The sequence below is a fragment of the Microtus oregoni genome, unplaced genomic scaffold, assembly GCF_018167655.1.
Source record: "Microtus oregoni isolate MIOR12 unplaced genomic scaffold, Mior012 000044F_ref0000062, whole genome shotgun sequence".
NCBI lineage: Eukaryota > Metazoa > Chordata > Mammalia > Rodentia > Cricetidae > Microtus > Microtus oregoni.
The window spans coordinates 179,429-192,513 of NW_024543218.1; the positions used below are offsets into that span (position 1 = coordinate 179,429).

The 13,085-nt window shown below is 42.2% G+C and overlaps 1 protein-coding gene across 5 annotated transcripts in view; it reads left to right on the plus strand.

Moving 5' to 3' along the window:
• LOC121434631 (disks large-associated protein 1) overlaps nt 1-13,085 on the plus strand; it is a 684,271-nt gene that overhangs the window by 156,265 nt on the left and 514,921 nt on the right. For all 5 annotated transcript variants that reach the window (XM_041633553.1, XM_041633552.1, XM_041633551.1 and 2 more), the window contains exon 2: nt 8,643-8,764. The gene's annotated coding sequence lies outside the window, so the exon portion shown is untranslated. The remainder of the gene's footprint in view (nt 1-8,642; nt 8,765-13,085) is intronic.

Genomic DNA, 13,085 nt, shown 5'->3' on the forward strand with positions numbered 1-13,085 from the left:
TGTATTTTGGAATGTGGCTTGTGTGGTGACGTTGACACTGGAAAGGAAGTGTGTTCACAACTGAGACCTACTGATGCTCCTCCCCCTGTGAGCCAGGAGGAACTGCATGGACCCAGAGCACAGCCCGTGACTGGCTGGTGTTTGCCAAGGCTTGCACTGCACTCCCACATGAATGGGCCCCCTAAAATGTCGCTTCCCCACTGTGTCTTTGATAATTGCTTCTCAGTCGTAGTAGTTGGTTACCTGTTCTGAGTAGGACCATTTTACAATGACATTTGCTCCACAGAAGTAGTAAATAAGGAATTCATTACAGATGAGAATAAACTTCTGACAAGCACAGTAGAGCGTTGTTTGAAGATGTATCTTCGCCGGGCGATGGTGGCGCACGCCTTTAATCCCAGCACTCAGGAGGCAGAGGTAGGCGGATCTCTGTGAGTTCGAGACCAGCCTGGTCTACAGAGCTAGTTCCAGGACAGGCTCCAAAGCCACAGAGAAACCCTGTCTCGAAAAAAAAAAAAAAAAAAAAAAAAAAAAAAAGATGTATCTTCAGCAATTCAACATTTGTGCAAGCTTACAAGTGAAGGTGAAGGGTTACGGATTTCTAACAAAATTCATTACAAATATATATATATATATATATATTTATATATATAGTATTATGGTTTCACATGTTTTTCCTTGGCTGGAAATGAGCGAGGGTATCTTGCTGGCCTCTAGTGGCACTCCTCAGGGAACAACCTATCCCTATTTGTTAGGGAGATACTGAATGACAGATTCAGATTAAAACATTACCATTTGAATTAAAGCAATGTACACCATGTGATTAACTTAAATATAATAAAATTTTATTGATCTCTAGTCATTGCAGATAACTGTGTGAATTGACACCATGAGGTATTGTAGTTAATAAGCTCAATCGAGCACTTTAAGCTGTGGGACTTTCGTTTTTCATTTTTAAATGGCTGTAGGGTAGTTGCTTTTACTCAGACTGATAGTAAATGGAACCAGCCTTAGTGACCAGCCACTCACTTTTATAACTTCATTTTGATAATAAATGGGAGCGGGAAGAGATTGTGTGTCGGTTTAGAAGCCAGTTTACATTTTGTTATTATTTTTCTGACACTAGACATGTTGTTATAAAATCAGTTATATGACAGTTTTAAAGACTGTGTAAATCAATTTCAGACGTTTTAATTGGAATTTGGGGATTTCTGATTATTTACTTAATTATTGTTATAATCAATTTAGCACAACACCTCTGGAGAATGTTTTTTTTGGGGGGGTCATGGAATAAAAGATTCTGTTAAAGTGTTGAGTCTGCCTAAAGTAGTTTAATGTCTGAAGGAAATATACCTCTGTAATCCCCAAATCCCTATTTATTGATCCCCATAGTTTTTCCCACTATAATATCTTGGTTTTGATCATCTGTGCAAAACTATAGAAATATTGTTCCAGTCAGCATCCTGCAGAGACAAAACCGAGAGTGGAGAGAATATTCATAAGGAAATTGACTTGCAGATGATGGAGAAGTCCACGCAATCCGGGGACCCTTGGAGCTGGAAATGTGGCTCAGTGCCAGGGACACTAGGACGTAATTCGCAGTTGAAGACAGGAAGTCTATAAAACCAGATATCCTTCACTGCTGTGTGTTCTGGAGTTCAGAGGTCAAAAAGCCTGGAGCTGTGATGTCCATGTTCAAGAGAAGAAGGGTGCCCACTCCAAGAGAGCCAACAAATGGCTTCTTGTCTGTCAGGCCCTCTGCTGATTGGACAGTATCCACCCACACTGAATTCCCCACTCACCCTACTTGCAAAATGTCCTTTATTGGCTCTCTAGATAGTCCTTCATTCACTCCAAGACCTAAGATTGGCATCACATATAAACCAAACAACTCTGAAACATCGTAGCTGTGGACCATCCAGAATCCGGAGCTAAATTAAGAGAAACTTAATTCATAATATGGTGCTCCTTGAAAGGTTCCAGCTTTTACCATCATGGTGCCAGGAACTAAGTCTGAATAAAGGCAGGACATTGTCTTTGACATCTGTTACCCCATGTCTAGCACCAGGAACAGCATTTTACATGTTGTAGCCATTCGTTGAATGGAGAACTGTGTTTCTTCAAACATTGTGAAAAGAAATAGCCCTGTAGGCTACCTTTGTTTTATAGGACCCAGATTTCCTTCCAGGAAATGTCAGAGACTCACCCAGCCCTGCTCTGCATTGGCTATGTGTATGGACACCTTTGCCACTTCTCTCTGTTATTCCTCCCAGCTCTCTGAGACGCGAACAGATTATACTGAAAAGTAAACTCCAGCCCATATTCTAAAGTGCTTAGTTCACTAAGTCACTCGTGAGTAGCCGTGGGAGTTCAGGACATAGCTTGCTGGGAGCAGAATTCTGGTTGATGGTCGTGGGGCCAGCATTGCCAGCTGGCATATATAGGCTCAAAAATGAGACTCTCCTCTCTCTGGCAACTCAAAATTTGGCTCTATTACTTGAGCTAGTCACCAACTTGATTCAAAAACTAATAAGGCTTTTCTATATTTTGGCATGAAAAAATGCTTTTTAAGAATAAAGGAAACTAAATCTGAAACAGAACAAAATAGGAAATAATCATATAAAGAACTAGAGTAAATCCCAGCTCTGAGATTTTGTGAGAGCCTTTGGCCAGATAATTTAATATTTTTGTGCCTCAGTTTTGGCATCTGTAAAATGGAATGATGCTAATGACACCTAAATGAAATAATTCACTTATAGCTCCTGGGTCACGGCAAGTTTTGTAAGCTTGACAGCTGCATAGATGGAAAGGTATTACATAGGTGGGCAGAATGACTCATGAGGAATAAGTCATAGCATTTGTCCTGAGAAAGACACTGAATAGTGAAATTGCGACCTCCTCCCTCTGTTGCAAGGTGGCCAGTTTCTTGCCATCTGTGTCACTCCGGCTCCTGTCAAAAGTCAGCAGTCACAACAGCTACCTCAAGGAGATCATGAGCTCCAGGTCACCACAGCACTGAGGGGAGGAAGTGTCTCATACTATAGCCGTCCTTACTGTGTGTGCCGAGCTCATCCCAAGAAGGCGTGCTCAAAGACATGTAGTGAGTGAGCAGTGGTGAACCTGTCTGCTTGGCTGTACAAATGAGTCTGGTGATTTTTTTATATGTATAATCATACTACTTTAATGAGGCAGGAGATAACCCTATATGCTGGATGATGGAGAGGTCATTTTCAATTAGCAGGAAATTTGGGGATATATTTAAAGGTACATTGCTTCATCTTCTTAATATAGCCGTGGTTTGGGAAGAGATAGCCACCTGTCCCTGAAAGCGGATTGAAGCAGAAGCGCCTCTTGATAGGATTAAATAGACGGTTCCCACCCACCCCCTTTTAAAATGCCATTTCTAGCTAGGCCAGGGACTTGGTGAGGAAAGTGCTGTCCTTGCCAGCATGAGAACTGGACTTCGGGTCCTTATCACCCACATAAATGCCCAGTGGGTGTGGTAGCCTGCCTGCAATCCCAGCAAATGAGGAACAAGATAAAGGGCCCTCCCCCAGCAAGCTGTCTAGGTAGCTATCCTGAAAAGCCAACCTCGGGTTCAACTGAGAGACCCTGACTCAGTAAGTCAGGTAGACTGTGATCCAAGAAAAACTCCTCATGTCAGCCTCAGGCCTCCTCATGCTTGTACACACAGGTGCACCTGCACCGCACACAGTGTATACCTACACCCATGCAAACATGCTTACATATGTCACAGTATACAACAGTATCTCGGCACATCAAAGTCATTTAAAATCTAACTAATTCTCAAAAACCCTTTATTGAGGTTCAGCTGCTGCAGGGAACAGCACATATCTTTGATGTGGGCAGTTTGATGAGTTTGGACATACACTTTTTAAGATGTGAATATCCCCGGACAGGATCAGGCATCTCCATTACTCACTAGTTAGAGTAAATTACTACTGTCTGTCTTTGATGAATATGTCACCTTGAGGGCAGTGGGTTTTAAAAGGAAGATTTAAGCGAAATTGGGAATTAAGTGGGGAACTTCTGAAGGGTATTGTTTCAAATTAGGAAATTTGGCCCGATATCCGACTAGTCACTTGGTAAACCAGGACAAGACATTAATAAGGAGAACAGAAACTAAATTGATTTAGTTTGTAGTTGGCCTGGAATTACAGGCGTAGATGGATCATTTCCAAAATCCCATATTTAATACTGAAGCTCTAAGTTAATACCCAAAGCACTCGCTAGAGTCTGTTCCAGTTCATTATAGCAGGGTGAGCGTTAATGGCCCTGTCAAGCCAGGGCAAAATAAAAATGCAGGTCCTTTGTTCAGAAAACAGGTACAAGGGGCCACAAAAGGCACTAATGTGCAGGCTACTTCCTCTCTTCCGCCAGCTCTCTTGATATATCATGTTGGCGACATATCATTGCACAATGTTCTGAGTGAAGATGAAAGTCAACGGCGTACATTATCAGTGTGAATTTTCCCCCTCCCCTTTGTATTGTACAGTGCGTGTAGAACACCTAATCCTCACTTACGGAATCATAAATATGTCTATATTGTGCTCTCACGGACCATGTATATGTGTTTTGTTCTTACCAGAACAGTAAAAATGTGACATAGACCTGTCCCTGGGTCACTCCCAAATGTGTGCGCATTTTAGCTGCCACTTCTCCCTGGCTTACTGTGGAGTGGAGAGATTGGAAGAGAAAAAGAGCAACGCACGCTTTTGCCCCCTTTGCTTCCTTTTCTCATCGTCTTCAGTCTGTGGCTAGATGAAGAAAGGAAGGAAGTGTGGTAGGTCTGTATCTCAGAACACTCTTGCCTTCTTCCTAAGTTGGAGGGAATTCTGGTCTCCAGCCAGAGCAGGCTCCTTGGACTAGCCGCTTCTGAGCTTAGTCATAGACACAACATGCTTGCTTGGCACCCCCACTGAATCTCGCTCACCTCCGCTGAATGCCCATCAGAGGCCCTAGCATGCAGAATGAACGTGAAGCAAGGCAGTGAGGAACAGCTACAGATGCATGCAGTGTAAACACGTTATTGTTCCTGTTGAAGTTTGCCCACAGTGCGCTTGTTTATGTTAAATGAAGTATGAGTCTTTTGTTTATTATTTTTAAAATTTATTTATTTATTATGTATACAATGTTCTATCTGTGTGTATGCCTGAAGGTCAGAAGAGCACACCAGACCTCATTACAGATGGTTGAGCCACCATGTGGTTGCTGGGAATTGAACTCAGGACCTTTGGAAGAGCAGGCAGTGCTCTTAACCACTGAGCCATCTCTCCAGCCCAGTATGAGCATTTTTAAACCCACAGAATACATATCCTGGAAGCCCATTCTTGTCTCCCGCATTCCAAGGTCACATACCTCCTTGACAAGCCGACTAGGCACTGACATCCCAACTATTTGTTAGTGCTTTCCTGCTTACTTGCCTCCCCTGAAACGAAAGGTCCCCTGGTCTGTTTCCACGTCCTAGTAGTGCCGGGGATGTGATTATAGCCTTTGTGGAATGGTGTAGGTGATAGAAGGCATGCGTGAGTGAAGGAAGGAGTGTTTGTGCTAAACCAAGGTTCACTTATAAAGAAGAGCATTGGAATCCCAAGAAACCTCATCACTCTGATAAGGGAGAGATCTTGTGGGAGACAGGGTAAGACTAAAGACGCTTCTCAGCTGAGCTTCTTCTATCTGATGAGAACTGCATTTTGCTAAAATATAGGCACTTCATAAAGTCTAATGCATGTACCATTTGCATTTCCCTTCCCATACCCTCAGGCAATATTTTTAAATAACCTCTTTTAAGTTCTGGAAGGGCCTCCCTTATAGAGTAGCTCCTGGGAATAGAATGGTGTGGGTTATATTAGTTTAAACTCTGACACCAGAGTTGAAGAAAAAGTTCTACTGAGTAATCCAGAAAATTAATTTTAAAACAATTTAATAGATTTTGTTGCAGAAATAGTCCAAAGATTATTTCAGCTCAGGGAAACCACAGGAAAAGAAGTGAAGAAGAAGTGGGAGAGAAATGATTGCGGGCATTTTGTAGCACATTTAATAGAAACGCAGAGATAGATTTTGGGGTTAAACCTGAAGGTCAGAAAAGCAAAATTAGCCAGCCACTGACTCTTCCCTCTACCTCAGTCTGAAATGGCGATCCTGCCTCCAGAAATGTCAGAATGAGACTATGTCTGAGAGCTGTCTTCCGTTTTATATTCCTCTCTATGGCTGAGATTAAAGGTGTGCACCACTACTGTCTGGTTTCTATGGCAAACTAGTGTGGCTACTGGGATTAAAGGTGTGTGTCACCACTGCCTGGTCAGTAAGACTGACAAGTGGGGCTATTTTATTCTCTGATCTTCAGGCGGGCCTTATTTATTAAAATACAAATGAAATATCACTACAGGATTTCTTCTGCAAACTCCCACGGCCTGTCTTCTTCACTCTTTCTCCAGAGTTCACCGATAGCTCTTGCCTGTAGGAGATAAGATGACAAAGCCCTGCCCATCATTTTTTAACCCTGACCAAGGCTGCTATTGTCCGTTGCTTGCATACTTGCTTGATGATGGGTTTTGGTTGTTTTGTTTTGCTTTTTTGTTATATATATTGTTTGGTCTTTTGAGTGAGTTTCCCAGATGAAGCCCAGGTTAGCTTCAAATCTTCATCCTGCTTCAGTCTTCTCGGTGCTTGTATTGTTGGCTTGTGCCACCAAGCCTGCTGTGGCCAGAGTGTCCTTGTCGTCTTTGGGTGAGCCACTTTTCCTGGTCCAGTTGACAATGGCCAGAAGCGAGTACATAATGTCCAAACAATTGACAGATGTCCTTGATGATAGAATAATTACAAGTATTGGATAGACCTCAGAGATGTGGGCTTGGCAAACATCTCCCAAACTAGCTATATCTATAAAAAGGCCTGTAATAATAATGTAGAGGAACCATTGAATCAAGCAAGTTATATCGAAATTCCAGTGCCCCCATATGTGTAAAGTCATATTGATATCAATGAGAAAATCCACATCGATCTTCTTGTACTCCAGTGACTATAGTTGCTCTTCTTTTTCGAGAACATAAATATTGCTAGTTGATCAAAACAAAAATATTTGGGGGGAGGAAAATAGGGTCTCTCGGGGTAGAGAAAAGGTAAGAGTACCAGAGAAACAGTTCTGCATTCTAGAATGAGTGCTCACACCAAGAAGCAAAGGCCTGGAGCAAGTCAGTCCTCTGGACTCTTTCCTCATCTGTGCCGTGAAGATGTGAACAGCCAGCGGCGTCCCTGGTGGCAGCGTGCCTGGTGGCAGCGTGCCTGGCCGCAGAATCAACTGGGAGCACCTTCAGAGTCCAGAGATGTCGTAGCTGGGATGGTGGTGCACAGCTAGTCATGGTGGCATGGTTTTGCCTTTGAAAACTCTTTGAGGAAGTGATCAAAATAGATCACCTCCAAGATCTTGATGCCGTCTTCTGAAACACAAACTCCGTGTTAAAACACTTACCTTAATTAGATTAAAACAATAGTTGCATTTTTAATCTCAGTTGTTAATCTGACTGAATTTCTATGTATTGCTTCAATTTACTTTTCCCTTTCTCTTCTAAAAATATTTTTATATGCTACCAGGGCACACAGAATTATCTTGCTTGAAACAACATCACCAAACAGCAGAAACAGATGTCGGTGTCCCCTAGCACTTTGAAACATGGGGTCATTTGTGTGGTGAATCCTTCCTTCTGTGACCTGCTAGAAAGGAGACTCATGGCCCCACACAGCCTGTGTTGTGATCTGAGGCAGCCTCCCTCTCACAGTATGGCCAGATATAGTTTCTACTTTGTCACTTTCTAAGAAAGCATCGTTGATAATCCTGTGAATGGCTCGGCTTAGGCATCACCGAGCCCATGGTTGCTCACTAAGGAATAGTATGTCATGTTGGGCCCCGCTGTGAGGTCAAAGAGACCACAATGGAAGCAATGTCGATTTTTAACCATGGTTGGTTGGTTGCAGTATTAAGAAAACATGCAGTTGCCAGGGAATGACTACAATTGTATGCATGTATTGTACCTTACAAAATCATATGTTTGATATTTGTACCTTATTACTTTTTAAAGATTTATATTTATTATTTTCAGTTGTGTGTGTTGGGATGTGTGCATGTGTGTGTGTGTGTGTGTGTGTGTGTGTGTGTGTGCGCGCGCACGCGCACAAGTGCATGTGCCTGCAGAGGTTAGAGGTATCACATCCCTGGTGCTAGCATTCCAGACAGCTATGAGCCTTCAGATGTGGGGTGGGGGTACTATGAACAGAATTTGGGTCCTCCATACCAACAGAATGTGCCCTTAACCACTGAGTCATCTCTTCCAATCTTGTGTTATTTCTTTTTAAAGAGAATATAAGTGATAGTTATAGACAAGCATTTTGTACAATATCAAACCTATTTATAATAGTGGCATACTTTTTTCCTGGTTGATTTGATTTTCTGAGATGCATAAAAATATCATCACAAGACCCGGCACAGAGATTTCCTATGCAACTCTTCGTCTCACACCATTGGATTTAATGGCTGCTGGTGTCATTTTTATGAGCTCAGTCCTCAGTGTGTTTCTGTTTCCAGTGAGTCATCATGTCTAATTATTGCATTTGTTATCTCTCAGAGCAGTTGAGCATCACATACCAGGAGTGACATCCGCATACCAATATCAGCAACGGCGGCAACTTGAAGCTTGTATCTCCTTCTGGATTGGAAGCAAGAAAAATGAAAGCGTGATCGTCAAAGGTAAAACCCCTTATAGAACCCACTTCTACAGTGTCCTCCTGAGATGCACTATGTGAAGGACTTTTCTCCTTTTAATAGTGTGATCTATTTCTACTCTTTAGCTCCAGAGATATTAATAGGCTGCTGAATTTAAAGTCTGTTTTTTAACTCCATAGTTACCTGTGCAGATTTTGACCAAGATGGAGTTCACATGTGGTAATCGTTCTTGCCAGTCTGGAACGTCAGGTCAGGCAAATGCTGTTTTCAGGACTCTCTGAAGTATTGGATGCAAGGTTAAGTGTCGAACAGAAGCAATAGATGACATAGCATCCACTCTCTATTTTCTTTTCATGTTGTACAAATTCACATTTATTAGCACAGGTGTGTCCACTGTGATCTAAATCTGTTAAGAAAGGCAGTAGAAATGCTGGAACCCGTGCCTCAATCGCCATTCTCCTCCTTTCATCGAACGCTCTGTTGGGAGGCAAAGAAAGGCCAGAGAACATCTAAGTTAAATGAGTAAGAGCAGGTCAGAAGGGGTTGGTATTGCTGACTATGTTCGTTAACTACCTTCCTGTTTGTGTTACTTATACAACAAAGACCAGGACTTGAAAATGCCTGTTTACTGGGAAAATGATCCCACAAATTAAGATTGGGCCTTCTTACATGATATAGAAGGATAAGATTGCATCTTGACTGGACAACATAGTAAGATTCTGTCTCAAAAAGTAAAATAATGAAATATAAAGAAGCATAGAGAGAGAATCAGCGTGGGTAAGAACATGGGTGGGCTTGCAAATCTTCCCTGGGCATCATGGGAGCTTGACTCTTCAGAGGTCTCCCATGGAGGTTTGGATGCTGTCCAGGATTTTCGCCTTTCAGCTTGTACTAGGAGGATCACGCACTCTCTGGGTCTGTCACCCAAAGCACAAACTCCCCCATAGTTCAAGGCTGTGTTAGCGCCACCTGAGGCAAGAGGCAGGACACCTAGTTGCATTGTAAAGGCAAAGAAAAATCCATTGGGAAGCAGAAATGCCCATCCCCAAAGCTGGGCCTGCAATAGCAAGTGGTCCAGAGGTCAGTATTCAGCCAATCAGTGACTTGTTAAACCCCTTTTGCTTGATTTTGAAACATCTGAGAAGTAAGTGCTTCACGCTTTAAAGTCTTATTGGAGTGTCATGGAGCCAAGATGAACTGTTTCAAAATGCGCTTTTGCCAATAGATCTGTGTTCAAAATGAGACATGCATTTTGGCATACCATATCATATTTTTTTAAAGCAAACTATAGGTTTCAAAGTGGTGAGCATTTTAGGAAGAGTTATAAAGTATAATGTAATAATAAAATCTAATAGTGTTTTCACAATTACTTACTTGATGTTGTTCAGTTTGAGGAGAGTGGGCAGACAAGTATCTTCTTCCTCTCTCTCTCTCTCTCTCTCTCTCTCTCTCTCTCTCGTGTGCGCGCGCGCGCACACACACACACATCTCTCAACCCACCATATTCAGTAAATGGGCCATCTCACATCCTCCGAACTCCTTTCTTTATCATTAGAATATTAAACAATAAAATAAAGTTGGATAAAAACAATGGCTTTACTATAAAATAATAAATCTTTGAAAACACACTAGAAGTTGTGATTAGAAAGGAGCAGTCATTAAATATATAACACGCACACAGTCGCAAACATCTCAACTATTGCCGTGATCCCAGTGATGCCAGGGAAGGTGTGGCAGATGGCACGGCGGCAATACCCAAAGAGGAGACGGAACCAGAGTTGAGAAGACTTCACTGATGGTGAGGGCCGTCACTCAGAACGAATCTTATACTACATATTAGATGCAGACAGAGTGAATGGCCCTGGAGACTGTGAGACTTGGCAAATTCTGCCCTCTTACTGAGCTTACAGTCACCTCTCCCTGGGTTTCTGCTCTGTAGTTTCCCTTGACCTCTGATTCTTCGAAGTGAAAGTTTTGATTATATCAGGATTTAGCTCAAATCTTATTCTCAGATTAAGCACTTCATTGTCATCCAAACTGCTAAACCAGAAATGTAAAACCTGCCCCTTAGTTTGCCAGCTTTTACTCTCAGAATGTCTCTCAGTCATGGTCTAATCTAGAAAGTAGTTCCTGTGGTTTATCAAGCTTCCAATTTCTCATGTGGGCCTGTGGTTGCTAGGCATACAACAGTGCAGGCTGAGCTCATGGGTGTGCGTTTTTAACAAGCTCCAAGAGGAGGTGAATTTGTTTGTCCTGAGACCTCCCTTGAAGAACAGCTCTAGAAATGGGATGATCCAGGATGGCACTATAGTTATCATGCTACAGTTTTGGTTAAAGAGAGGATGGATTTCCTTGCCAGCTCACACCGTGGAGAGTTGTCTTAGCTTCAGACAGGGTCTGAGTCATGGACTGGCATGACATTTAATAGCTGGGCGTGGTGGTGCATACCTTTAATTTCAACCTGGTCTCCTTGTTCAAAGCCAAGTTGGTCTACATAGAGTGTTCCAGGTCAGGAGCCAGTCTACACAGTGAGAAAATGACTCAAAAGTGAAAATACACAAGATCACTTTACTTAAAAACTGACTTGTCTTTATTTAATCCTGGGCTTTCACACCCAAAGTCTTTGCCCTAACGATTCCCCCACACTCTACAGAGCTTCATAAGTACCTGATTTCCCTAGCCTTAAAGTGGCTGCTGTTTAAGTCTCAGAGTTTCCTGACAACCTGGACGTCATCTGGGGTCACCACAATTCAGGGCCCCTAACTGAAAGGTTTACAATCACCAGGAAAGCAGAATATGATCCCACTCACACAAGTCAGTCTTTGTGCCTGCAAGTTCCTCTTCTCCCCTTACAGGAGGTACCAACCCCAGCAGGGGTACACATGATGTACGTCCTTGTGGGCTTGCATTGCAGTTCATTTATGACATTGGAGATACGCAGTCTTGTGGGTTTGGTCAAGTGGTCAGTCACTTCTTAAAGAATTGTATTGTCACTTTCTCTCTTGATCTTTCTTTGTACTCTGCCCTCATTTTGTGGAGATTTGGGCTTGGAACCTTCGTTAAGAACCATGACTAAGTTTGTTCGCCCTCTTTCCTGTTTTCAACAACTATGTGTAGCTGTCAGGGACAGTTCCTTGCTCCAACCCTGAAATAAGATTTTAATATGAAATTTTGAATACTAAGTTTTCAGATATATTTTCTTTCCATTATTTCATTAGAGACTGTGGAGGTTTATAAATATTGGATGGATGGATGGATGGATGGATGGATGGATGGATGGATCAATGGATGGGTGGGTGGGTGGATGAATGAAGGGATGGATGGATGGGTAGATGGATAGGTCGATGAATGGGTGGTTTGGTGGGTGGATAGATGGATGGAGAGATGGATGGATGGATGGATGGATGGATGGATGGATGGATGGTAGATGGATGGGTCAATGGATGGATGGATGGGTGGGTGAATGGATGGATAGATGGATGGATCAAGAAATGAATGGATGGATGGGTGGAGGGGCAGATGAATGGATGGATAGATGGATGGATTTAGCAACAAGTGACTTCTCACAAAGAAATCTCTGTGACATATTATACAGAGAGAGACGTATTTCCTTTGCATGGAACCTTCTTTACAAAGAATACTCGACACAGAGGGCATCATAACAGAGGATGAGCTGTGTCTATTCAGAGCCTGAGCTGCGGGGCATCCTAGCACTGTGCTCTTTTATAAGCACATCTCTCATAAAGGACATTTGCTATCTGATTGAATACAATGAGAGAAATGTCATTTTTATCAAGATAAATTGTACATTCTACTTTATGAAAGAGACACTGGATGTGTGAAACTGGGAAATCACACCAATTTAATAAATCCCTTTGTAAACTGGCCTTCCTCGAGTTTAGATGCTGCAGCTGCAGCGTGGTCTGACTGTTTATTCACACCGAGGACAAAAGTGCTTTCTGGTCTCGTGCATTGAAATGTGTTCATGATCAACATTGCATGTTTTCTCTCTGCATCTTCAGCTGCATTTTTTATACCGTGATTGGCTTGGTAAATTTATTCCACTTCGCTTGCTAAAATAGATGTCCGTACTGTCTGTTTTCTGCCTACTCTTTGATTTATTCCAGAGAGTGGGTTCAGTGCCTACTTTCAAAGCTCAGTGCGAATTCATTCTGTTTGGTTTTAAAACCAAACTTCCACATATTTTTGCTCCTATATATTCTGCTGTGTATTAAACTTGAAAATACACCCAATAATTTAATTGGAAATAATTTTAACTAAAATTGAAAATGCTTACAATTATATATTATCATAATTAACCATAGTGGATGATGAAGCTGAATCC